Raw genomic sequence first — 24,634 nt, forward strand, 5'->3', positions numbered from 1 at the left:
TGATTTCTAGGAATTTCCAGCAAGCAACAATTGCAATGTTCATTTAAAACAATTCTTAAGTTTTAAATTTTTTTTTTTACTAATTTAATGTTTCCTTGTTTCTCTATATTTATGGTTTTTTAAAAAACTTAATTGTTTGTTCCTTAGGAAATTAATAAATCATTTGATTCTAAAAGAGTAAATGAAATGGACATGGCTGAATAAGATGTTCTTATAACTACTTCCTATCTCAATGACATAGGAAGTAGTTATAAGAACATCTTATGTTCTGCCTTAGATTTGTTTTCTGCCTTAGATTTCATAGCTTAGAGATTATGACCGAGGGTTCACAGAAATAGAAAGATGGAACAAAGGAGATATAATTCAGATTATCTGCTAAATTTCTCATGCTCTCGGTAAATACTCCAAAATATAATCCAGGTCCCTGTGCATGTCTGTTGATCTTAGCATTGAAAAAGCCTTGAGCTGTACATTCTGAGATTTCAAACACAGTAGGTTGATAGTGGCAAGGAACCAGAGGTTTTAGACTAAATATGTTATAAGAAAGCCATAATGATTTTATTTAAATATTTTCCACATTAAATAAGGCATGTAGTACGGTTATGTTGCTGCCATGATTTTTTTGATAAATGAATTTGCATACATGATAATTTTTTAAAATTTTCCATTGAATTCCACATAATAGTCAATGTGAATACTTGAAGAGGATAATTTATTGGAGCCCAGAGTTGAATTAAACTTCCTCAAAGTATAATGATGCCTTTATTAATTTTGAGCTTCTTTTGTAAACAAGGAATTTTTTTTACATTTAGGTAGCATAATTAACAAAAATCTGGAGAGTAATAAGTGGGTGAATTCCCCCACCCTGATGGAGAGGAGAAGGTGGTTGTGAGAAATTAGCAGGACTCGGTGGGAGGGCACGGTGAGGGAGGAGAGTAAAGTGGGGAGAATGCAGTGACATTGATTGGGATGGGGAAGGCAGGAGGGGCTGTCGTAGAGGTGTTTGAGTTCTGTTTAGGAGGTAGCATGTCTCATATACTTGTGAGAAACCCAGAGGAAGTATCAGTTGGACATATAAGTCCAAAGCTAAGGAAAGGCCTGGGGTCTAGCTAAAATTACATTTGAGATGACCACGCTGCGATGGTCGTATAATTGGAAATACTGAAACTTTATTTGTAGTACATGTCCTTTGTTCATCAGTGACTCAATCATTATGGCACATGCCAGTTGCAAAAATGAATGAAATCCTCTTTGGTGAATCTTCTGTTGTTCTAAGTGCCTTAGCATGCTACACCAGACCATCCCTGCAGATTCATGCTGGGCCCCTCCCCAGCCTGTACCCTTTTCCACCCACCATGACAAATAACTTGTAATTTCCAGAAGGCACCTTGTCCCTCCTCCATGCTTTAGAAAATGCTGTTCCTGTGCCCTGGGAGCACCCATCCCGGCCTTTTCTTCCTCGCTCTCCGTGAGTCATTACCTAAGATACAGCTCAGGTAGGTGTTACCTCCTCAAAGGAGCCTTCCCAGAGTCCAGACTGTGCTCCTTCCATGTACTGCCCTGAGCAACCTGTATTCATCCATCTGGGCACCAATTACTCTGTCTTGTGGCTGCCAGTCGGTCCTTCTGTCTCTTAGAAAAGACTGCTCTTCAGCCAGGCAACAGGGGCCCTTCCCTCCTCACAACCACCTAACCTGGGTCTTGTACTTGAAAGGCCTCTCTGCTGGCCCTCCGGCTGAGCCCCTTCTCCATGCAGCAACAAGTCTGAGAAGCCAAGGGGATGTTCCCAGCTGGAGCCCAGGTGCTCCTTCCTGTGCCACACCCTGTGGAACCAGGACCCCAAATTCCAGAATCCCCTGCCCCACATGACCCAAAGCCTGCTTGGACAGCCTGGGCTTCCTTCCCAAGTTTATCCTCCTGAGGGAGAAACATGCTTCAGAGACTACACGGTTGGGCATGAAGGATGGGGAGCGATGTCTGCGGGGTGTCTACACATGTGCGTGGGACAGGGCTACTGGGGGTGGGGGTGGGGGGGGGGGCAGAGAGAAGGTGCCGGGCCAGGGGTCAGGAGCCAGCCCGTGCTGTCCCAGACACTGAAGAGTCTGAGATTCCTAAGTCCAAAGCTCTTCCCACGCAGGTTCCTTTGAGGAACTGGAGACAGTGACGCTGATGGGGGCGGAGGTGCGTGTGGGCAGCAGGTGTCCCATTTAGGCTGGTGAGTGAAGAGAAACCTCATAGCGTACGTCTGTGGGCTCCCATTTGTTCTCCTTCCTGGGTCCTGCCATTGTTGGGATGGGCCTTTCCCTAGTGCCAGTGCTTGAGGTTGAACCATGCCTTTCCCCCAGCACCCAGCACCCAGCACAGGATCTGCACATGCACAGAGGTTTGCTAAATGAAGGAATAATCCAGTCCTCCATGGGTTCTCTGGCCTTGGGAGGAGTCGGGGGCAGTTGGACCCTCCACCGCTCCCTACTTATTGATAGACCCATCCCATTGATGGTCTGTGGAAGGACCCCCTGCCCAGGGGGTGCAGCACTGCTGTGTGGGGTTCTACGAAGGTGCCCCGCTGAAGGGCAAATGTGCCCACACTCAGCTGCCAGACCCTGAGCGTGCTGACGAAAAAGGGCCCTTTTTATGCAGGGTCGAATGTGCCCTGTGGAGATACCTTTCTCATTTTCTACAGAGACTTTTGCTAAGTCAGAAGGGGTGTTTTAGGGGGATTGGGGGCTTGTCATTCAAACAAAGGTGTGCTAAGCGTCCAGGGTTGTGGGAGGGTAGGAGGACATTTGGGTACCCGGCTCCAAATTCTCTGTTATTAGTAAGTTCTTGAGATGCTTAAGCTATAAGCGTTCCAAGTGTCAGAATATTTTCAGCTATTGCCTCCATACCTGCAGCTCCTCCTTCCCTCTCCCTCCCCCCCAAAACTCAGGAAACTATTGAACAGAGTCACATCTGTCCATGCCATTCCCAGCACCTGCTGCCATCACAGATTGGTCCCTGGGTATTTGAAGCCATCACTCTTTCCAGACTCCTCTGCCTGCCTTCTGATCAGGTGCATTGAAATCGTGTGTAGCAGGGAGGGGTGCCAGGTGCCAACCTTGAACCATGACTCAGTCCCGTGTGTCCTGATGACAACTCCCGAGTAGGGCGAGTAGGGCTCTCCACAGGGAAGCGGCCAGCCTGGCGGGAGGGAGCCTGGCATTCCAGGGAGACTTAGCGGTATTAGCCCTGGGGAAAGGACGCATTCTTTGCCTGTGGCCTGCTAATAATCACAATCGTGCTCCCTCCTTCCTGGATTTCTTTTAGTTGGGCTGCCTTTAAGAACCCGAGGTCTATCCTAGTCCTTGACGCTGAGAGAAGAGGGTGTGCTTGATTGGTACGGAGCCATCAGCACAGCCGTGAGCTCAGAGGCCACCGTCAGTGGTGTAAGATTTGAAATAGATCCTAAGGCTGAAGATTTGAAGTCCCTCCCTGTCCCCCCCTCCCCTGCCCGATTTTCAAAACCATGGGAATTGAAATTGTTTCATAATAAGATTACGAGTTACTCCTGTGGACTTAATACACCACCTAACAAGAAGTCTTTGCCAGAGTGGACTGAGTCTCATCCGACAGATAAGTGAAACGCCAGAACTGGTTTCGCTTACAGGTAAGGTTACTTTGCAGACCGCAGGGCCGTAGACATCGCTACGTAGGGTTGGAAGACAAAGAGCAGCTCTTTCCAAGAGAAGCCGGATCTCACGTTGAAGTCTTCACCTTGTAGAGGCAGTGAACCCTGGCTCCATGGGCTTGCCTCCTGGGGTCTTCTTATTTTGTTTTGTGTCTAATGCTGTGCTGCGTTCTGATGGAATGAAGGCTGCAGGTTGCCCCCAGAGTGTGTGGCCTATTTCAGCCTCTTGTGCCATTCTAGAAGCAGTGAGCAGATGTAGGGCGAGGGCCGTGTGTGAGTATCACAGAAAACATTAGAGGAAGACCCTCCAAGGGAAAAACTCTGGGTGGGGAGATTGCTGGCTGCTTTTATTTTTTTGTGTGATTTTCCGTGTTTACCCAGTCTTTCTGTAATGGATCTGAGTTGCATTTATAATCATACTGGAGGCCCGGTGCACGAATGCATGCACGGGTGGGGTCCCTCTGCCTGGCTGGCGATCGGGGTCGATTAGGGCCATCTCACCCAGTCCCTATCAGGGCCGATCGGGACCGGTGGCAGGGGAGGGACTGAGGAAGGGTTCCAGGGCCTGTCCAGCCCTGTCTCGCCCAGTCCCAATTGGCTGGACCTACCAGTCAGAGCATCTGCCCCCTGGTGGTCAGTGCATGTCATAGCGACTGGTTGGTCGACCACTCCGTTGGACACTTAGCATATTAGGCTTTTATATATATAGATTTTTAAAATATTTTAAGAGAGAACCCATTTGAAGAAACTGAGAGAAACTTGTGTTAAGTGAAGTTAAAACAGGAAAGAGAAGGGAAAGAAGGAGGAGGGAAGGAAAGGGAAAGGAGGAAGAAAAAACTCTCATGGAAGTATTTGGGATGCTGAATTGATCACTATCTTTGTTTTTCATTTTGTTTTCTCACTCTTGAAACTGGACATTCATTTATTATCCAATGCTAAAAGGGAGGAAGAAGAAAACATTTATTAAGCATTGACTTAACTTAAAGGACTGAGAATAATCCTTTCTGCCCTCAAGGCAGCTCATCTAAGTGTGGCAGACATACATTTATTAAACTTCAGTCTCTCCATGTGCCAGGCACTGTGGAGGGTTCATGTCTGTCCATGTGCCAGGCACTGTGCTAGGTTCTGCAATCTACAGATAACTACTATTGCCCTGAAGGTGGCGGATAGTAGAGTGGAAAGAAAAGAAATTTAAACTCATGATTACAGTATAGTCAGTAAGTGTACAATAGGAACAGGCACAGAGGAGGGCCACAGAGGCACTGAGCCCTGGCTTTGGAGGACTAAGCGTGGATCCACAGAAGGAAGTGATGCCTGAGCGGCGTCTTGCTGGACAAGGATAGCCAGGGAGAGAGGGCAGTGGCTGTCAGGCTCTGGAGCTAACACAAGAGCAGGAGGCAGGCAGGAGAGTGCCTGGGCTTCTGGGAACTGTAAGGCATCCCTTAGGGCTGCAGCCCTGTGGGGGGCAGGCAGCAGGCTGAAAGGAGTTCAAGAGGCCAGGTCGTGAGAGGTCGTGTACAGGCTGTACTAAAGACTGAGTTCCTCCCTGAAGCAGCGGGAAGCCACGGCAGGGTTGGCAAGGAGAGTGGCATCAGCAGAGTATCCTTATAGAACCGTCCCGTTAGCAGTACAGGCAGACACTCTAGAAGGAGAGGCAGTAATCTGGGCTAGAAACTCAGTTTCAGCTAAGAGAGCAACAGGGAAAATGCCGAGGAAAAGTCAGAATCAAAGAATATCAATTGGATGGATGGAAGGAACTTGGAGGGGCTGTGGGATGGGGCGTGAAGGAGAAGTCGGGATGGCCCTTTGATTTCTGGCTTGGACAATGAGGTGGATGATGGTAGCATTCTCTGAGAGGGTGGAATATGATGAACTACAGTTGGACATGTAGAATTTATAGTGCCCATAAGACACAGGGAACCCTAAGAGTGATTGAAAATGTCGACCTAGGGCTCAAGGAAGAGACCTGGACTCAAGAGTTATTTGGACTCTGGCCGGTTTGGCTCAGTGGATAGAGTGTCAGCCCACAGACCAAAGGGTCCTGGGTTTGATTCCGAACAAGGGCACGTACCTTGGTTGTGGGAGGCAATCAGTTGATGTCTCTCTCTCACATCGATGTTTTTCTCTCCCTGTCTCTCTCCCTCCCTTCACTCTCTCTAAAAATCAATGGAAAAATATCCTTGAGTGAAGATTAACAAAACAAATAAAAAAAGAGTTATTTGGGAGTTATTACAGGGAGGCTGCAGTTGAGCCCATTGGTGGTGGAAGAGATTATTCAGAAGGAGCGAGAAGAATACAGAAGACCACATGGAACACGAATATTTAAGAGGCGGCTGAGAAAAGGGAGGGAGCCTGCCAAAGAGACCCAGCGGTGTTCACAGAGGCAGGGCAAAGCCAGGGATGTCAGGAAAGGAAAACCAGGTGTGTACGGAATCCTTGCCCACGCTCACTATCAAATCTGCCACCCACAGGGCAGATGACACGTGGCCAAAATGCCCAGGCCACCTGGGTGTGCTTCTAACAAGTTTCTCTGGACATAAACCTCTACCATTGTCTCATTCCAGAACACCTGGTAATACAAGTTTCTTGTTGCTTAACTGAGCACATTGCCTCCCCAGACAGAATCAGGCTTCCATTTGTAAAGAGCATGAGGAAACAGTTTGTGGGTAGGCAGATGACAGAGTTGGCCATGTGGGGTAGCCAAGAGAAGGGGGACTGTCAGGGAAGGAGGACTGGTCATTGTCAGCCCAGTACCCTACTGTGTGCAGGGTACTCCCAGGTCAACGCCTCAGAGAAGTCCAGGAAGATAATGAATGAAACTGTGTTGCCAAAGCAACAGGGAGTCCACCTGTGAACCTGGAGGTGGTTTAGAGGGGAGGCCCTATTGCTGTGTGTGTCCAAAAGAGAATTGGGGGGGAGGGGTAAAGGCAGGGAGGAGGCACTAGTCTTTGGAGCAGTTGACCCTGAGTGTGAGGAGTGAGCCAGGATTGCAGCCAGAGGGCAGCGTCGGGTGAGGGAGGTGTCAGGAGGAAGGGTCTCAGGAAGGAGTTGAGATGCTCATATTCTCAAGGTGAAGAGATGAGAGCAAGAGGGTGACAATCCAGGTACAATGATACATGATGGAGAGAGGGCGCTAGACAGGTATGTGTTGTAGGAAAGGAGAAGTGAGGATGGGAAACAGTGCTCATGAGTTCTCCAATGGAAAAGGCAGCAAATGAAGGGACCATTCATCCTTCTCTGAAGCAGGAGGCAAGACGTAGAGATTGTCAGGTGGGGGACTTAAGGAAATGAGCAAAGGCCTAACACCGGCAGTGCTAACAGACTGGCTGAGAGCCCCACTTTGGATACGGACAGCCTGTGCACTCACATCCTGGCTGCCACTTACTAACCATGTCAACGTGGGCAAGTTATGTACCCACTCTGTGCCTCCGTTTTCTCATCTATACAGTGAGGATCATAACAGAGCCTGTTACTTGGAGTGATTGGGAGAATGAAATGAGTTCATTCGTGTAGAACTTACAACAGTGCCTCGCACAAAGAAGTGCACCATGTACATAAGCCGTAATAATTATCGTTAAAAAATGAGGGCGAATGCAGTCTGGGGTCACGTAAACACCAAGGTGTAAGTGGTTGACGGAGGGTTACGAAAGCGTGGCCGGGAGCGCCCTGTGTTCCTCCCGGATGGAAGGAATCGAGGATGTCCTCAGAGAGCAAAGACGCAGGGTCACGGAGAGGCCGGTTCAAGTTGAGCAAACACTGTGGGCACAGGCCGGGGCCGTCGAGAACCCTCCATGCTGTGGAAGAGTGTGCTCTCCTGGGGCTTGAGAGGGGGCACGAGGGCAGGCACAGTGTGCAGAAGTCTCCTCTCCGCAGTGAGGGAGGGCGGGCGAGCGTCTGAGGGGGGAGCAGTGAGCCAGGCTGGGCAGGGCGGTGAATGCTCCCTGCTCCGAGTCTCCTCTGTAGGACGGGGAGATCGGAAGCAGAGCAGCGAGGGATCTGCTCGGTCTCACAGTGCTCTTGCTGGTGAGGGTAGCTGATGATGATGATGATGATGATGATGATGATGCTAAATCCAATATGTAAGGACTTTACATATTGCTCACTCCTCACAACTACCCTGTGAGAGGGGTCCTGTTATTTTCACCATTCCTCAGATGAGCAACAAGGACACACTGATTAAGTGACTTGAGGAGGCCACACAGCTGGTGAAGCAGGGAGGTCTGACTGGAGCCAGTTGGTGGCCAACACCTTGTCACCACCTCTCCCATAGGGCGTGGCTCCGAGGAGAGGGTGACGACGGGTGGAGGGGTGATGATCTCAGCGAAGCCTGTGGCATATTTTTTGTCTTAGTCAAGGAGAGTTTGGCTGTCAGGATTAGATCCCCTGCAAAGAGCTCCAGTGAATGGTGGATGCGCCTCAGTTTTCTCATCTGTAAAATGAGCATAATAACAGAAACCTGTTCCTTGGAGTTACTGGGAGAATAACTGTCAAAGACTTGCCCATTATGCCCTGGGCCTGTGTTCTGGCTTCTCTTTTAACCTTTTGCACTCGGATGTCGAGTGTGACTCGACACAGTTAGCATTAGAATAAAGGAATCGAGAAAAAAGCAAGCGAGTGCAAAGGGTTAAGCGCCTCCACAACAGGGGCCGTCTGATTTATTGTTGCTTCCCTGAAGCACCGTCCACAGAGGAGTGCTGGAACAGACACTCAGTGAGTGAACACCCTTCTGGGTGAGAATATGCTGTAAGTGGTCATCTCATTACTGTTTTCACTTTATCCAGCGGCCCTCCCAGAACCCAGCTGCCAGCGAGGGCGTATGGCTAGGTTCACAGGGCTGGAAGGTGTCAGGCAGTAGTACTATCTCTGTTTATCTGTCTGGAAACACACTGTAAGCATTATATAGGGGCTTTGTGTCTCTTTCTGCCCTCCGAAAAATTCTTACAGTTCTTAGATTTACTCTTCTGTGACTCCACCTGACAAGGCAAGTCCAAGGCCCCGCGCCTCCTGACCCACCCAGTCCCTGTGTGTAGCAGAGTTCTCCATGTGGATAATGGGTGCTGTAGGCTGGGTCACTTGTCCCTCCTCGGTTCATTTCGAGGCTGAGATGGGTGTGGTGAGGGTCACCGCCTGGGCAGGGAGACAGCTGCTCTCCCAGTGCCCGTGTCCTCCGTGGTTAGTGAAGCTGGACATCTTGGCTGTAACCCCTTCTTCCCTCAGACCCAGTCGGAGCCCAGGTTCTCAGGGCTCCTTCCTCTCAGTATCCAGCTTCATCTTGGTCGCCTGGTTCTCAGCACCATGAGCCCTGCAGCAGCGGCTAGATTCTCCCTTTAGAGCTGGTCGTCCCTTCCTGTTTCATCTTGTCTCCTGTGAAAACTCTTACTGACCTCTCCAAAGCCTTCAGCAGATGTGCCCTAATTTGTCATATCCATAGTTGGCTCCAAGGCCATCAAGCCTGGGATTGATCACTGTCTCCAACTTGATTTCCCATATCAGGTGAGAATACCCTTCCTCTCCCCCCAGGCGTGCCTTTCCCAGACACACCAGTCGCTTCCTTCTATCCTCCTAGTCCTCCCTTCACCCTGACATCTCACCCACCCCGTGGGACTCCTTGCTCTAGACCTCTGTCACTGCCCTCTCCTCTGAACAACCCCTTTGAGTCCTGGTTCTCCCATTAAATTGCTGGTTTGTTGAAAGCAGCTCTCTGCTGGGTATTTCTCAAATCTGTACAGAGCCAAGCACATATCAAACACTTGGGTAACTTAATAACAGTGATTAATCACTGATTTTTGATCTCTTGGCCTTAGTTTTTTAAAAACTTTTAAAATTTGTATTGCATTTTTTAGAACTTTCCATGTAAGCCCTCTGACTATGATAAGTGAATACTTGTTAGAGGCAAAGCCAAGCAAAAGGTATTAACTCCTAACCCTGTTAAAGACTTTCCCATTATTCCTTGTGCCTGTCTTCTGACTTCTCTTTTAAGTGCCAGGAGCAAAACCTAATAGATTTTGGTTATTTACATCTGAGTCTAAACATTTTTTCTACTAGTCATCGACTGGCTTAATTCGTATATGGTTTACATAACTATTATTGTGATAATTGAATAGTTCCTGAGGCATGTACTCTTAGCAGGAAAAAAAAGAGGAAAATAGATGAGCAATATAATGTGGACAGAGAGCATAATCTGGTAAATTGAAAAAAATAAAAAATTTTACAATGTAGTAAAAATATCATATTGTGAAGGCTACATGATGCCAAATGTCTGGCAATATCTGGGGAAGAAAAAAAAATTCAAGCATTATATAGAGGCAGAGTTCCACTTTGTGAGATCTTAGTGAGTATCCCCGATGTCCCTGGGAAGGGATGGAAAAGTAACGGTGTTTATTAAGTCTCCATGGTTTCTCTCCCACATGCCCAATGGAAGGCCACATCTCACGACCACGTGTGTGTTTACTCTGCTGACTCAGCTTTCTTCTGCCACCTTCCAACACCACCACCAAACACACTGCAACACAGGCCATGACTTGGTGCATTTCTTTTAATTTAAATTTTTTATTGTTTAAAGTATTACAAGAGTATCCCTTTTCCCCCACTGACCTCTCCCCTGCCACCCCCACTCCCAAGCACAAGCCCTCACCCCCCTACTATCTGTGCCCATTGGTTTTGCTCATATGCATGCATACAAGTCCTTTGGTTGATCTCTTACCCCCTCACCCCCCGCCTTCCCTCATAGGTTGTACAGTCTGTTCGATGCTTCTGTGTCTCTGGTTCTATTTTTGTTCATCAGTTTATGTTCTTCATTAAATTCCACAAATGAGTGAGATCATGTGATCTTTATCTTTCTCTGACTGGCTTATTTTGCTTAACATAATGCTCTCCAGATCTATCCATGCTGTTGTGAATGGTAAGAGTTATTCCTTTATTACAGCAGCATAGTATTCCATTGTGTAGATGTACCACCATTTTCTAATCCACTCATCTGCTGATGGGCACTTAGGCTGTTTCCAAATCTTAGCTATTGTAAATTGTGCTGCTATGAACATAGGGGTGCATATGTCCTTTCTGATTGGTGTTTCTGTTTTCTTGGGATACATTCCTAGAAGTGGGATCACTGGGTCAAATGGGAGTTCCATTTTTAATTGGCTTTGTGCATTTAACATGAAAATCAGGGCAGGAGAAGATTACGCGATAATGGTGTTTTCTGGGAAGGCTGTGAGTTACACTGGTCTGAACGCAGCACGTCCCTCCCAGTTGTTTCCACGGCTACTTGCTTCTGTCTGATGTTTGCAGGGAAGGCTTGGTTTGAAAAGACTTAGGAATTCTTTCAGCACAACGTTTGTTGGGAAGATGAATTACAAGTAGTTCATTTTATGCCGAGTCCTTTGACATTGCCGTTTATAGCTATTCTGTTTATTCACTCCGCAAGAACCATTCTGCGGGTTGGTGAGCGTGCTTCATTAGAGACTATAAGAGCCCTGCAATTTGTTTTGATTGGTCTCCCTTTGGATTCACAGCTAGCAGGTGCCATCGTTAGGAATCGGTTTGGGCAGTAGCTTGGTTATATAGATATTAGATACATGAAACGAAACATTTGTAAATTAATTTCATCAGTAAGAATAGGGGAGCTTTACGTTGACTACAAGAGCACCGTAGTTCTCTTTTTACAGCTTCTGAGCAAACAAATGTGTAACTGACCATGTGTCTGAACATATGTGTGTATAGGTGTCCTCCGCTGAGCAAATATTTAATGTGAGGATTTTCTGAATTTCATTGAGAGTCTGTGCGGGTATTTTAAGGAAATAAATCTAAGCTTATGCTTTTTTAACACAACGGAAATGTTTTCTGGTCTGAAAAATATAGGCATTCTACTTTGGAAACTACGTCAAGGATGTCTTCGGTTTGGTTTATTTTTGCTGCTTCTATTTCAGCCTTGGAAAATAAGCCGTCCCATTTTTAAGCCTTAGGTTTTTCCTGCTGTTCTGCGGCGGACCCTGGGAGGACTGCAGTCATCCTTACCTCCCCGGCAAAACTGTTGACAAGGCTGCCACTTTCCTGAGAATGGCTTTCTAGGTTTTCATGAATCCATGTACATTTTCACAAATGTGTTTTTATTTAGGCAGAGGATGGAACAGGGACTTAGGGTCATAGATGGAATGTGCAATCCAGAGTGTGTAATCCCTTAAGTAATGCCCTAAACCTTGGGCTGCCTCTGGGTAAATCCTTAAAGTGCAAGAGCCATGATCTCAGAGCACACCATGAAAACATGTGCAAGACTCCTTCCTGCCGCTGGGTCTCTTTCAGCAAGCAGCCAGGCAATGGCCCTCATCCTCTCATCTCAACCTGGTGTCCTGGCAAAGTCCTTCCCGTGTCACTCATAAGTGGAGGTTTCCATGATCCCCACTGGCTGACGTGGGCAGCTTCTCCTCCAAGAACCCAGAGTAAAACACATGTCAGGTTGCATTGCAGCTGTCTCCACATCTGTCCCCTGTTGATGTGACTTTTTATTTTCAACAACAGCTTTTATTCAGTGTTATTTTGTGTTAGTTTCAGGTGTACAGCATCGTGGCTGGACAATCATATACTTCACAAAATGTTCTCCCCAGTATTTCCAGTACCCACTTGTCACCATACATAGTTATTACAATATTATTGCCTGGGGTGATGAACACAATACAATAGGTAGATGATGTATTATAGAACTGTACACAAATGAAACCTATATAATTTTATTAACTAATGTCACCCCACTACATTTCATTAGAAATAACAATATTATTGACTCTATTCCCTAGGCTGTACTTTATATCCTGTGACTATTCTGTAACTACCCATTCATACTTCTTAATCCCTTTTATATGACTTCTTTGAAGACTAGGATCTGTTTTTGCCTTTATGGCCCCAGGGCCATTGCCTGACATGCAATGCTCAATACATGTTTGTTGAATGAATGAAAGAGTGAATTAATTTGCTGGCAGGTAATGAAAATGAACTCAGAAGAGCATAATTTAGCCATATTTGATTAGCATTCAAGCTATGACCAAGGCCAAATCATTTTTTAATTGCTTTCTTTATTGGGAAATGTTCTCGGAAATGTTGCCATGTGTAGCCTGAATGGCATGAACATTTGAATATGGTTATCTTGTGGATGATCAATTCCCGGAGGGCAAGTTGCACTCACAGTGATCAAATAATTAATTAGTCTCTTCCTCATTTCAAGGAGGATCTGAGGTGAGGCTCTACCCAAGAACCTTGGCAATGGCACCAAACTAGAAGCGCTACCTAATGGAGTCAGCAAAATTCATAATAGGAGAGAAGTGGATGAGAGGCCAAGGTCACAGAGTTGGTAGCAGAGATGGACATAAAGCCCAAACCTTCAGAGGCCTATTCCAGTGTCCTTCCCGTGAGAGCTTGTTGCTCTGCTTCATCAGTGTTTAATGAAGTGTTTGTTTTTATGGGAAGACCAGCAAGGACTCATCGCTAGTGTCCCTCACCTCTTGCATCTACAGGTTGGCCTACTTACTTGGGAAATGAGGTAATTAGTCATTGCCACTCTCATTTGGCCTTGCACGAGGAGCAGACTCATCTGTGGCAAATTAAAAACACTAACTTATATGGCACTAGCTGGCCATAGAAGGGATTCGAGGTTAAAAGGGTTGCTGCTGAGCAACTCAAATATGGCCCCCAAGTGCAATACCTCTAAAAGTTTTGGTAACTACCGAGTTTTTAAAATCTCCCCCTACCATCTTGTACATTCAGAAATTCCCCCTAGCTTGAGACTCACTGATGTAGAACATGTTTTACAGGATATAGTTATGTGAATTCGTATGGTTGGCTAACCTTTCGATTGCATTTACAAATTGAAAAAAAAAAATGCACTGCAGTATTTATTAGACAATCTTTCAATTGTTTTGTCAGATAACTTGGAGAGAGTGTGTGGTACGGGGAAAAAGTCAGACTGTGCTCAGATCTCAACCTTGCCACCCCTAACTTGGCCCCAGGCAGATTATCCTAAGTCATAGCCTCGCCCCTACACTTAATGAAGAGGCTGCAGGAGACCCTAGCTCCTTTGTAGTGATCTAGTTAAGCTCTCTGAAAATCCCCAGTCACAAAAATAGAAATGTTTGCACCAGCTCCTAACTACCTCTCAATCCACATTTCCTTTGAGACTCATGTTTCTCATGTATATCATTAGCTCATATCTGCTTTGCCACTTTCATTAGTCTTGTATCTCATTCTATGGCTCATCGTTGGCCTGTTTGTCCTGACAGCCATTCCTTACTCTTCTTCTGTTCTATATCGCAGGGCAGTCATCCCTTATAGGATGCATTTCTCAGGCTCCCGTGTCAGATGGAAGCCATAGGGTAGAGGGGGTGAGGGAGAATCCAGGTGTTGTCCCCACTCTCTCTGTCTTGGGTGGTGTCTCCAACAATGATTGTCTTCTCCGTGCCTCCAAACATACCCCTCCTTCTGTAGTCTTAACTTCCGCCAGTCAACCTTCTCCAAGATGTTCTGGACCCAAGAAATACCTTCAGCTTTTTCTTTCTTTCTCACTTACAGTTGACACTCAATATTATTTTATCAGCCCCACCTCTCAGTGTGCCTCTAGATAGTGGCTTCCTGCTGATGTTAACCTCTGCATTTCATCACCATCTCTTGCTTAGCTTTTCAGCTCACCCATCACTTTTATAACCAATTCCATGTATTAAATTCCCTCTCTTTTACACACCCAGAATGGTGTCTGTTATCCCTACTGGACCCTGACAACTCTTTTGAAGTGACAAAACATCTTTATTGCCTTTACTGGTGAAAGTAGCTTAAATGATCCCACGCCTATAAGCATGCTGAAAATACTAATTTCCCAAGACCCACCATGCAGAGGTAGTGATTTAGTTGTTTTTGGTGCATGGCCCAGCATTGGTATAGAAAACAGCAAAGCCATGCTGGGTGCTGGGGGATCCCCTCTGTTCACTTGCAAACTAAGGGCTTCACTTCTACAAACTAGCCTCACAGCAAGAGCCTTGGCAGGATTTAAAATGTCTACATCCCATGGATATTATAGGACAGTCCATGATAAGTGTCAAAACAGCACAAGCTAAATTGGAAGAATGTCAAGGGATCACTTGCAGAATTAAATGAGATCATGTATTTGATAGCATCTCACACATAGTTGTTACTTAATAAATGATAATATCTCCCCTTCCCTCAAATTTAATGAAAGCATAGAAATGTAGAAAGTTAGGAAATACTGTACATTATTTCTTTCTGAAGCTAACAGAATCCAGATACTAAATACCAGAAAGAATAGATAAGCGTAAAAAAAAAAAATTCCTTTCTTGGCATATATTAATGTTAGCTGAGCTGATGTCTCAACAGTCTAACCTTATGACACCATAAGTTGGCTCTATTTAATGTTAAAAATAATTTAAGAAAATAAGTTCATACTGGGAGTCTCGTGTTAGGTTACATATAAATACATTTCCCAAGGAGACCTGAGTCTTATGGTTATGCCCTTACTTGGCCACTAGGATTTCTGCATTCCAGGCACTTGCCAGAGACTATAACTTTCAGTGTTCCACCACCCAACTCTTATCAAAAGTTGGTTATGAGAAAAAATATTCATGCAAGACTGCCTGAAGGTTATGAATTCTATTCATTCCTCATCTAGATAGCCTAAATATTATTCGTGGCTTAAGTCAACTCATCAGATCTCTATGCAATAACTTCTTTTCAGTTTCCCTTTACAGGGCAGTACTAATGAAAAAAAGACATATATCCTTATGGAATTTTTTAACTGTTAAATAAAAGGGAATTTTTAAATAGGTTTCTAGACAGAGAAAACCAGTAAGTTACCAATGCAGGAGCATCAGACTAGCTTGAAACTACTCATCTATAAGCTAAGAAGCAAAAAGACAGCAATACCATGTTAATAGAGAGATACAAGGAAAGGACTGTGAACCAAGAATCCTGTACTGGCCAAGAGATCTAGTTATATATGAGAAAAAAAGAAAGACATTGGAGTGACATTGCACATGGACATGGAGTAACTCAGAGTGGACCCCCCATGTGCTAGACCATCCATGTTCTAAGGAAACTATTGAGAAGTGTTCCAACCAAGTGAAAATTGAATCAGAACAAAGGTGTCAGGGTGAGGGAAGATGAACAGCCAAAGAAACAATGATGAGCAAAGAACCTTATAAAACTTATGGTAAAGTCTAAATAAATGATCGTAATGTGACTGTGAACTATAAATTGTTAATTAAGATTTCTTGAAACAGCAGAGTCATGTCAACTCAGAGGAGCTATTTCGAAGTTTGGAGAGGAGCAGCCAGGGAGAGAGTGAAAATATTTTAATAATTTCCTCTTGTGAACAAGAAGAGCTAAGAGATGGCAGGGGTTGGGCTCCCTGGACGCAAGCACTGGAATAGATTTTTGAGTGAAAATGTTTATTAGGGGTCAACGCCTATATTATGAGTTGAATGTGTCCCCCAAAATGAAACATGACTTTATTTGGAAATAGTCTTTGTGGATGTCATCAAATTAGGATGAGGTCATTAAGGTGGGTCCTAATCTGATAGGACTGATGTCCTTATACGAAAAGGAGAACGTCATTTGAGGACAGTCACCTGAGGAGAACTTTGTGTAACAACAGAGACAAAGATAGGAGTAACATCGCCACAAGCTAAGGAATGCCAAGGATCAATAACCACCAACAGAAGCTAGAAAGAGGCAAAGAAGGATTCTGTGCAGGGGTTCAGGGGGAACGTGGTTTTGGACTTCGAACCCCAGAACTGTGAGGGAGTAAATTTCTGTCATTTTTTTAAGCCACAGAGTTTGAAGGCTAATGAGCTTAAACCTGTGAAAGGAGAAGGGAGGAAGCATGGTTGGGCAAGCAGAGGGAGAAGGCAAACTCCCATGCGGGACCCACAAATCTGGGGCCAGCTTGGTGGGGAGCTGCCCCATCATTCAGTCACCGCATGTGGGCTGCCCCAGGGAGGCTGCACCCTGGGGTGAGGTGGCTGTCACAGAGGCAGACCCTGAAGGAGCTGAGAGCTGGAGGTGTCTGCTGGCCTCCTCCTCAGCAGTGACTATCCTCCCCTCCTGGAAAGGCCATCTGGGTGGCGAGCCCTCCTGTCTACTGCTGTAAGCTGAGGGGAAGATGTCTGGGTTGTGGGGATGGCCGTCATTTTATTTAATATAAAAAATAATAGATTTGTTTTAATGATTCAGTAATAGATAACTGAGCAAGTATTTTAGAATACAATTTTTTTTAATTACTAGGAAGAAAATAGAATTATAAATTGATTAATCCAGTAAAAAAAGGAATGAATAAAAATAAATGCAGTAACAATAAATGTCATTAATAGTAAACATATTATAGAAGCAAACCAAATACAATCTTTTTTTTAAATTACTTTATTGATTAAGGTATCACATCTTATCACGATAGGTGTGAATTTGTTGAAGTGCCCTTTAAAATGACAAAGAATTTTAGATTGGCAGTAATAAAACAAATATCCAGTTTTAAGGTATTTGTAAGGAACACAGCTAAAATAAAATGACAGTGGAACAGTTGAAGATAAAGAAATGGATATGCCAAGCATATGCAAATAAAAGGAAAGCAAAAGTGAGTATATTAGCATCAACTAAATGGAACCCAAGACCAAAATATTAAATAAGAAAAGATACTTCTAAGGATAAAGAGTGCAATTCATAAGTAGACTATTATATGCCTACCCTTAGATATGTAAATTTTAGGCATAGTTATGTAAATTTTAAGGCAAAAACAAAAAAGTAGAAATACAGGAGCTTAGGATAAAACCATAAACATATTAGAGAATTTTAATGTATTCTTCCATAATTTGACAAAGTATACAATGATATAGAGTGGTAATAAATATTGTTTTTGTACCCGATAAATAGAAAATGTACATTTTCCCCTTGTATCAATGGAACATTTATTTAAAAAAGTCTATTTTTATGGCCATAGGAAAAAACTTAATGAATTTGGGGAGGAAAAAATTATTTTATTCATTTTATTTTGTGATCCCAGTGGTAAAACAAGAAATGGACAATGAAAGGATAATAATTAAACTGTAAATATTTGAAATTATGAAACTCTTTTATAGATGATTTCTTGATCAAATTAGAGATCAAATTCAAAATGACAGGTTATCTGGAAATTGATCAAACAGAACATTTCACATAAAAATTTATAGGGAAACTAGAGGCCTGCTGCACGAAATTCATGCAGGGTCCCTAGGCCTGACTGGAGATCAGGACTGATCTGTGGGGCAATTGGCGGGGTGATTGGGGGCCCTCCACTCACATCCACCTTGGCTGGCCTGGCACCACCCACCTTGGCCGGCCTCACCCCCTGCCGCTGTCACCACAGGTCACCTCCCTCTGGGGCCTGCGGGCTAAAGGCAGCTCCAGCGTTGAGTGTCTTCCCCCTGGTGGTCAGTGTGCATCATAGCGACCAGTCGTTCCACCAGTTGTTCCGCTGTTTGGTTGATTTGCATATTAGGCTTTTATTATATAGGACTAGCTTTCCCGTTGCAGGAAAAATCCTGCAATAGGATTTCCTGCTGCACTCTACCCCGCCTCCGTTCCTCCCTTGTCCCCCGCCTCACCTTCTCCTCCAGCCCCCCTGCATTTCCGTTCGCCCCCAGCCCCGCCTCCGCTCCACCATTGTCGCCCGCCCCGCCTTCTCCTCCAGCCCGCCCGAGTTTCCCTTCGCCCCCGGCCCCGCCTCCGCTCCGCCATTGTCGCCCGCCCCGCCTTCTCCTCCAGCCCGCCCGCGTTTCCGTTCGCCCCCGGCCCCGCCTCCGCTCCGCCATTGTCGCCCGCCCCGCCTTCTCCTCCAGCCCACCTGCTTTTCCTTTCGCCCCCAGCCCTGACTTCGCTCCTCCCTTCTCCTCCCCTCCCCCCACTTTCGACGCTGTCTTGATATGCAAATTAGCCGCCATCTTTGTTGGGGTAATTTGCATACTCTTCCTGATTGGTTGGTGGGCGTGGCTTGGCTGGTGGGCGTGGCTTAGGTGTAGCAAAGGTGCGGTCAATTTGCATATTTGTCTATTATTAGATTAGATGGTTAATATAGTCAGAAATACTTTCTAACTTAAATGCTTTGGGTACTATACTTTTGAAAGAATGACAAGGAAACTAAGTATTGCATCTAAAATTTTATAAAATAAGCCAAAAGAAAGAAGATAATATTGACAGTAAAAGCTAAATTCATGGAAATAGCCACAAAACAAAGAAAATCTGACTTTCATTAAAAATATATACATTATATACACAACATTAAGAATATGTATATACAATGCATATAATACAAATATATATAGTACATGCACACACAACACATCAGAAATAAGGGAAAATACATTACTTAGATCCCAAATGGATTAAAAGAATTCAGTAAGAAAATGTTATGCACAACTTTATATAAGACAACAAGTTTTAAAATCTAAAGAAAATTGATCATTTTCTAAAAAATGAGTAAATTACTAAAATTCAATCCAAAGAGAGGTTATAAATTCCAAGAAATTAATAACTGTAAAAAAATCTGAGTGCATATAAAAAGAGAAAGCCTTCCAACTTTATGAAAAGTATTAATTTCTAATGCCAAAGCCTGATAAAGATGAGACAACAATCATTTCATTTGAATCATGAAAATGCCCTTTTTAAAATGGTAGCAAATTAAATCCAAGTTAGTGTTTATTCTAGAAATAAAAGGATGATTTGCATTATGAAATCTCTCAGTGTTACACATTGACACAAAGAATAAAGAACATTGTATGATCATTATATCAACTGATGCAGAAAACGCATTTGATATAATTTAACAGACATTCCTAATAAACATGAAGTTTATTACATATGTTATAAATGCCTGGTACTACTACTGTTACTCAACTGCTGTTACTCAGCATTGTTTTAGAAGGTGAGAGAATGCAACAAAAAAAGACATAGGAATAAGCTGTATAAATATTGCAGGTAATGTGATTGAGATTCTGTTTAAGATGTTTTAAAACCTGGTAAGTGGGCTTGGTAACAGGTCTGGGAAGAAAATAGATGAAGCCAAATTGTTCTTCTTTCTTTGAGTTAATAACTGGTTTAAAAGGAAAATAGAGAAGTCCCTATTTAAAAGAGTGACAAACTAAAATATTTGGAAATGAGTTTAGTAAGACATAAGAAAAATCCAAAAAGTCAGATGGTAGTAAAAGTTATATATATATATATATATATATATATATATATATATATATACATATATATATCTTTTGAGTAAAAGTTATAATATATATATCATATATATTATATATGTATGTGTATATATATATATATATATATATATATATATATATATCTTTTGAGTTTTGAATGAGAAAACTCAAAATTCCAAAAAGATCAATTCTAAATTAGAATATAAATTAAATATAACTCCAGTCAGAATCCCAACTTGGAAGGGGGACAGATTGTCAGATTGATCAATATGATTTTAAAGTCCATCTAAAAATATAAATGTGAAAAGTTAGTAAACTCAGAAGAAAAATAGTATGGGGAACCTGCACCAATAGCTATCAAAGTATGCCATCATATTGCAGTATGATATTAGCTCAGGAATCAATGAGCAAATCTTGGGATGTAGTAAAGAGTCCAGAAATAGATTGCAGTATCTAGGAAAAGGTGATATATGTTAAAAGTGGCATGCCTTTCTAGTAAGGAAAAGATAGATTATAAGGAAAATGATGTTGGGACAATTAGTTGCCTACCTGGGAGACAATGAGGTTAGGTTCCATTTGGAGTAAAGATCTACTGTTTAAAATGGAAAATATAGGAGAATACATGTATGACATCGGGTTGGGGGGAGTTGTCCCAAGTAAGATAGTAAATCCACAATCCATATAGGAAAAATTAGCATATTTGACTATGTAAATATTAAAAATGTCTACATGACAAGACAACATAAATAAAGCCAAAAGATTAACAGTAGCTTACATTTTATATGGCAGAGTTGGTGTTTAATAGACATCTTTCAAATTGACTGTAAAAGGGAAAAAGATAAGCAGCACAGTAGAAAATATGAGAAGGGCGTGACTGGAAACTGGAAATCTAAATTACCAGGAAACCTGTGAAAAGGATCAGCCCCATTAGCAACAAGGGAATGAAAATTAAAACAACTGAGAAGCCATGATCTGCCCATGAGGTTGGCAAACATTTAAAGGTGGCAGCCATCCAGTGCCAATAGTATGTCAGTGAGCAGGTACTCTCCCCGCACCATTGAACTGATTGCTTCAGCCTTTATACAGAGAGGAATGTAGCCGTGGACCTTCAAGTAGTTCATGCGCTTATCAAGTTGGATCCAACTTCCAGGACTTTTTCCCACAGAAATGAAAGGACTAGAACTTCAAAGATATTTGAATGTGGCTGTTTATTCCTGCTCTGGTTATGGTACCAAACCCGGAGACAAGTCTGAATGTTCATCAGGAGGAAGTCGTTGATTGAATGATGTTATATCCATCTTGAGGAATGTGTTACAATTATTTAAAAACGAGACAGACACATAGATTTGAAAAAAAATTCAAGCATATTGGTAAGAGTAAGAAGAAAGTGTGTGTGTGTGTGTGTGTGTGTGTGTGTGTGTGTGTGTGTGTGTGTGTAAACAAGCATAGGGAAGATTTTGAAAGGGATATACAACAAACTGTTAATATAGGTTATCTCAGAGTGGGCAAATACAAGTGGGTCTTTACCATTCTTTATACATCTCTGTGTTTTAAAATTGTCTGCCATGAGTATGTTATCTCCTGTATAAAAACATTATTATACCAAGGGATGTTGTATCGTCTAAATAACACTCATGAAAATCACAATTGATGTACCGCAGGGCACATCACACTTCACATAGGGTCTCCTACAGGAAGACCCCAGAAGGAATTGCTGCTCTGGCCTCAATTCCCCCATACCAGTGGTTCACTTGAGCAACTGGTTTGCTTTTATCTTACAGACATTGGGCATTTAGGTAACTGATCATTTCCTCATTTGCTGTGACCACTAGGAATCTCAGAGTGAAACTGGAGCCTGTACTGAGTCACATGGCTTACATGCTATGCATAGCCAGCACTGCTGGCTTCATCTGGTTCTCCCCACCTTTGTTTTCCCCTCACACACATTCCTTCCTTTAATGTAAACTTACCTATTGCATAGGAGGTATCCCAGTAGCCACCTGTGGTCCTTTTGGAGGGATGAGGTGGAGATATGGAAAAGTAATGACCAGTGATTTCTATTGTAACAGGAACCTGGGAAGGAAAACAGTCTCAACAATGAACAAGCTGCCCATCACCACCAACAACAGATGACTTGCCGTTTCACTTACTAAGGTAAGGAAATATGGTCTCTATTTTTAATTCATTCCAACTGCCTCATTATAGAGCCCCTATCTCTTTTATTTTATACTTATTAACAAATATTCTAAATCATATATCTAGTTCATGACCTTTAACGTCGGCATTATCAAATTTAAAATAAGCAGCAAGCAAATGGAAACAGGAAATTTTGTGAACATCAGTATGCCTAAAGGGGCAGAACCCAGGTGTGATCTCTGCTATTAACTCTTGTGTGTGGTTACATTTTTTAATAGCATTAGTATTTTCCATATTCTTAAATATAGCAGTGCTCAGTGCAGAATATTTGGACAGAGAACAGATTGACAGTTGTCAGAAGGGAGAGGGTGGGGGGCTGGATGGAAGAGGTGAAGGGATTAAGCAAGAAAAAAAAAACTCATAGACAACAGTATGGTTATTACCAGAGGGAAATGGCAATGGGGGGAGGTAGGAGAGGGTAAGGTGGGAATAAACGGTGATGGAAAGAGACATAACTTGGGGTGGTGAACACACAGTACAATATACAGATGATGTATTATAGAATTGTACCCCTTAAGCCTATATAATTTTATGAACCAAAGCATTCATAAGCACATCATCTGGAGATAATCACCAGTATTTCTATGAATTTTTCTCCTTCCTCTTATGTATACACAGAGATATATATGATTATAATGTTTTTGAAAACAATGTTTTTAATCCATACTTACCTTGACTTCCATAATTATAAGCGATGCACTTAACTGGTGCAGGAACATAGCAAGTCTAAGAACAAAGAGTAATTAACACTGTAACCATTTTAATAGCCATTTGCCGTTTACCGGGACATCCTAAGCATCTCGTTGCCTCTCCAACACGGGTGCCCTGGTTCACAGGTTCGTGTGACCTTTGTTAAGCATCACCCCACAGGAAAAAAAAAAGAAAAATAAAAAAACACCTTTGAATCCAGGTGACATTTCATGACCTCCCTTTATCATTATTATCTGTTTTGTGCTGCTTAAGGTAAATTGTTTTTTAAAAAACAGAAGTTGATCTACTTCTCTCCTCTGCTTCCCTACTGTCTAGTCAGGGTGATTTACAAAAGAATAAAACAGACCTTCTCATCATCTGTCCTTCATTCATGCCAAGTAGTCAGCTCTTCATTATGGTTGTTATTTTAAGAGTTTCTCTTGAAGTTTTTTGGTTTTAAAAGCTGCAAAGTCTTAGAAGTAAAGTTACTGAAATGGCATTCTTTTTAAAAAAATCTTTATTGTTGAAAGTATTACATAAGTCCCCCTTTTTTCCCTATTGACCCTTTCTAGCGGCCCCCCACCTCCAGTCCACCCCACCTTTCCTCCCCCTCCCCATCCCAGGCCTTCACCACCCTATTGTCTGTGTCCATGGGTTATGCTTATATGCATATAAGTTCTTTGGTTGATCTCTTCCCACCCACCCCTGCCTTCCCTCTAAGATTCCACAGTCTATTCTGAAATTGCATTCTTTAAGGAAGTGTCCATTCTGTTGGCCCTATTAAATAATTGAAGGTTAGAGAAAAATCCTACCCTTCTTTATTATCATTACTACAAACTAAATTGGAGACACAAATGCACCCTAATATAGAAATGAGCTAAAGATTAGTATAGACAATTCACTCGAAAAATATAAAGAAAGAAATGAATATGACCAAAAATGTTCATCCTTACAATTAATCATATAAATGCAAAATAAGATGGATATTTTTGCCCAAAGTTAAATTGGCAAAATGTTTTGTTTGATTTTAAATGAAAATACCTGATGCTGGTAGAGATATAAAGTAGATACGGTATTTTACCCCGTAGTCATTGTTCTGGGAAGCTGTGGCAGCTCTAAGTAGACATGTTGTTGGTATAAAAACAGAGTACAGTTTAATTTTTCATAGAAAAATAGGATGCATCCCAAATGTCTATTAATAAATATTAAAATATGATAAAATTTTATAATTTTGTTATTTAGACATTTGAAATTATTTCTAAATAATATTTAGTGATACAACGGTTAAGTGAAAAGGGCAAATACAAAATTGTATATAATATATGATTCCAGTTTTGTTAAAAAACAACATACATTTGGAAAAGATTAAATGGTGAAATAACCAAATATTAACAATTATTATTTCTGGGTAGTTGGATTAAAGGTGATAGTTTTATTTTCTTCTTTATATTTTTTTCGAATAAAATACATGTTTTGCTTTTCTTACAATAAACACAATATTGCCTTTAAAATTTGTAAATGATTGAAAATAATGAATAATCATATTTGATTAAAATAATCAAGGAGCCCTTCGCATATTTTTTTGAAACTTAATTTAATTCCAAGTTAATTTGCAGATAGGTTGAGAGTAGTTATGCCAGAAAAATGAAAATGTGGCATATTCAGTAACAGTTTACATTTTTAAAAGTGATTTAAATCCTACGTGGAGATTATTTCTACTGACATAACTGTAGCCTAAAAAGTCCTTTTCATTTATGGAGAACATTATAAGGGGTTAATATCGCCATTTATTCCAGGCAGGCTACCTAATGATGCCACACCCTGGCACCTTTCAAAGTGTCCTGCACACAGTGTG

The 24,634-nt window shown here is 42.6% G+C and overlaps 1 protein-coding gene across 2 annotated transcripts in view; it reads left to right on the forward strand.

Annotated features, from left to right (window-relative positions):
- Positions 1-24,634, forward strand: part of PIP5K1B (phosphatidylinositol-4-phosphate 5-kinase type 1 beta) — a 290,127-nt gene that overhangs the window by 89,130 nt on the left and 176,363 nt on the right. For both annotated transcript variants that reach the window (XM_054727759.1, XM_054727760.1), the window contains exon 2: positions 21,963-22,047. The gene's annotated coding sequence lies outside the window, so the exon portion shown is untranslated. The remainder of the gene's footprint in view (positions 1-21,962; positions 22,048-24,634) is intronic.

The sequence above is a fragment of the Eptesicus fuscus genome, chromosome 15 (genome assembly GCF_027574615.1).
Source record: "Eptesicus fuscus isolate TK198812 chromosome 15, DD_ASM_mEF_20220401, whole genome shotgun sequence".
In the NCBI taxonomy this organism is placed as follows: Eukaryota; Metazoa; Chordata; class Mammalia; order Chiroptera; family Vespertilionidae; genus Eptesicus; species Eptesicus fuscus.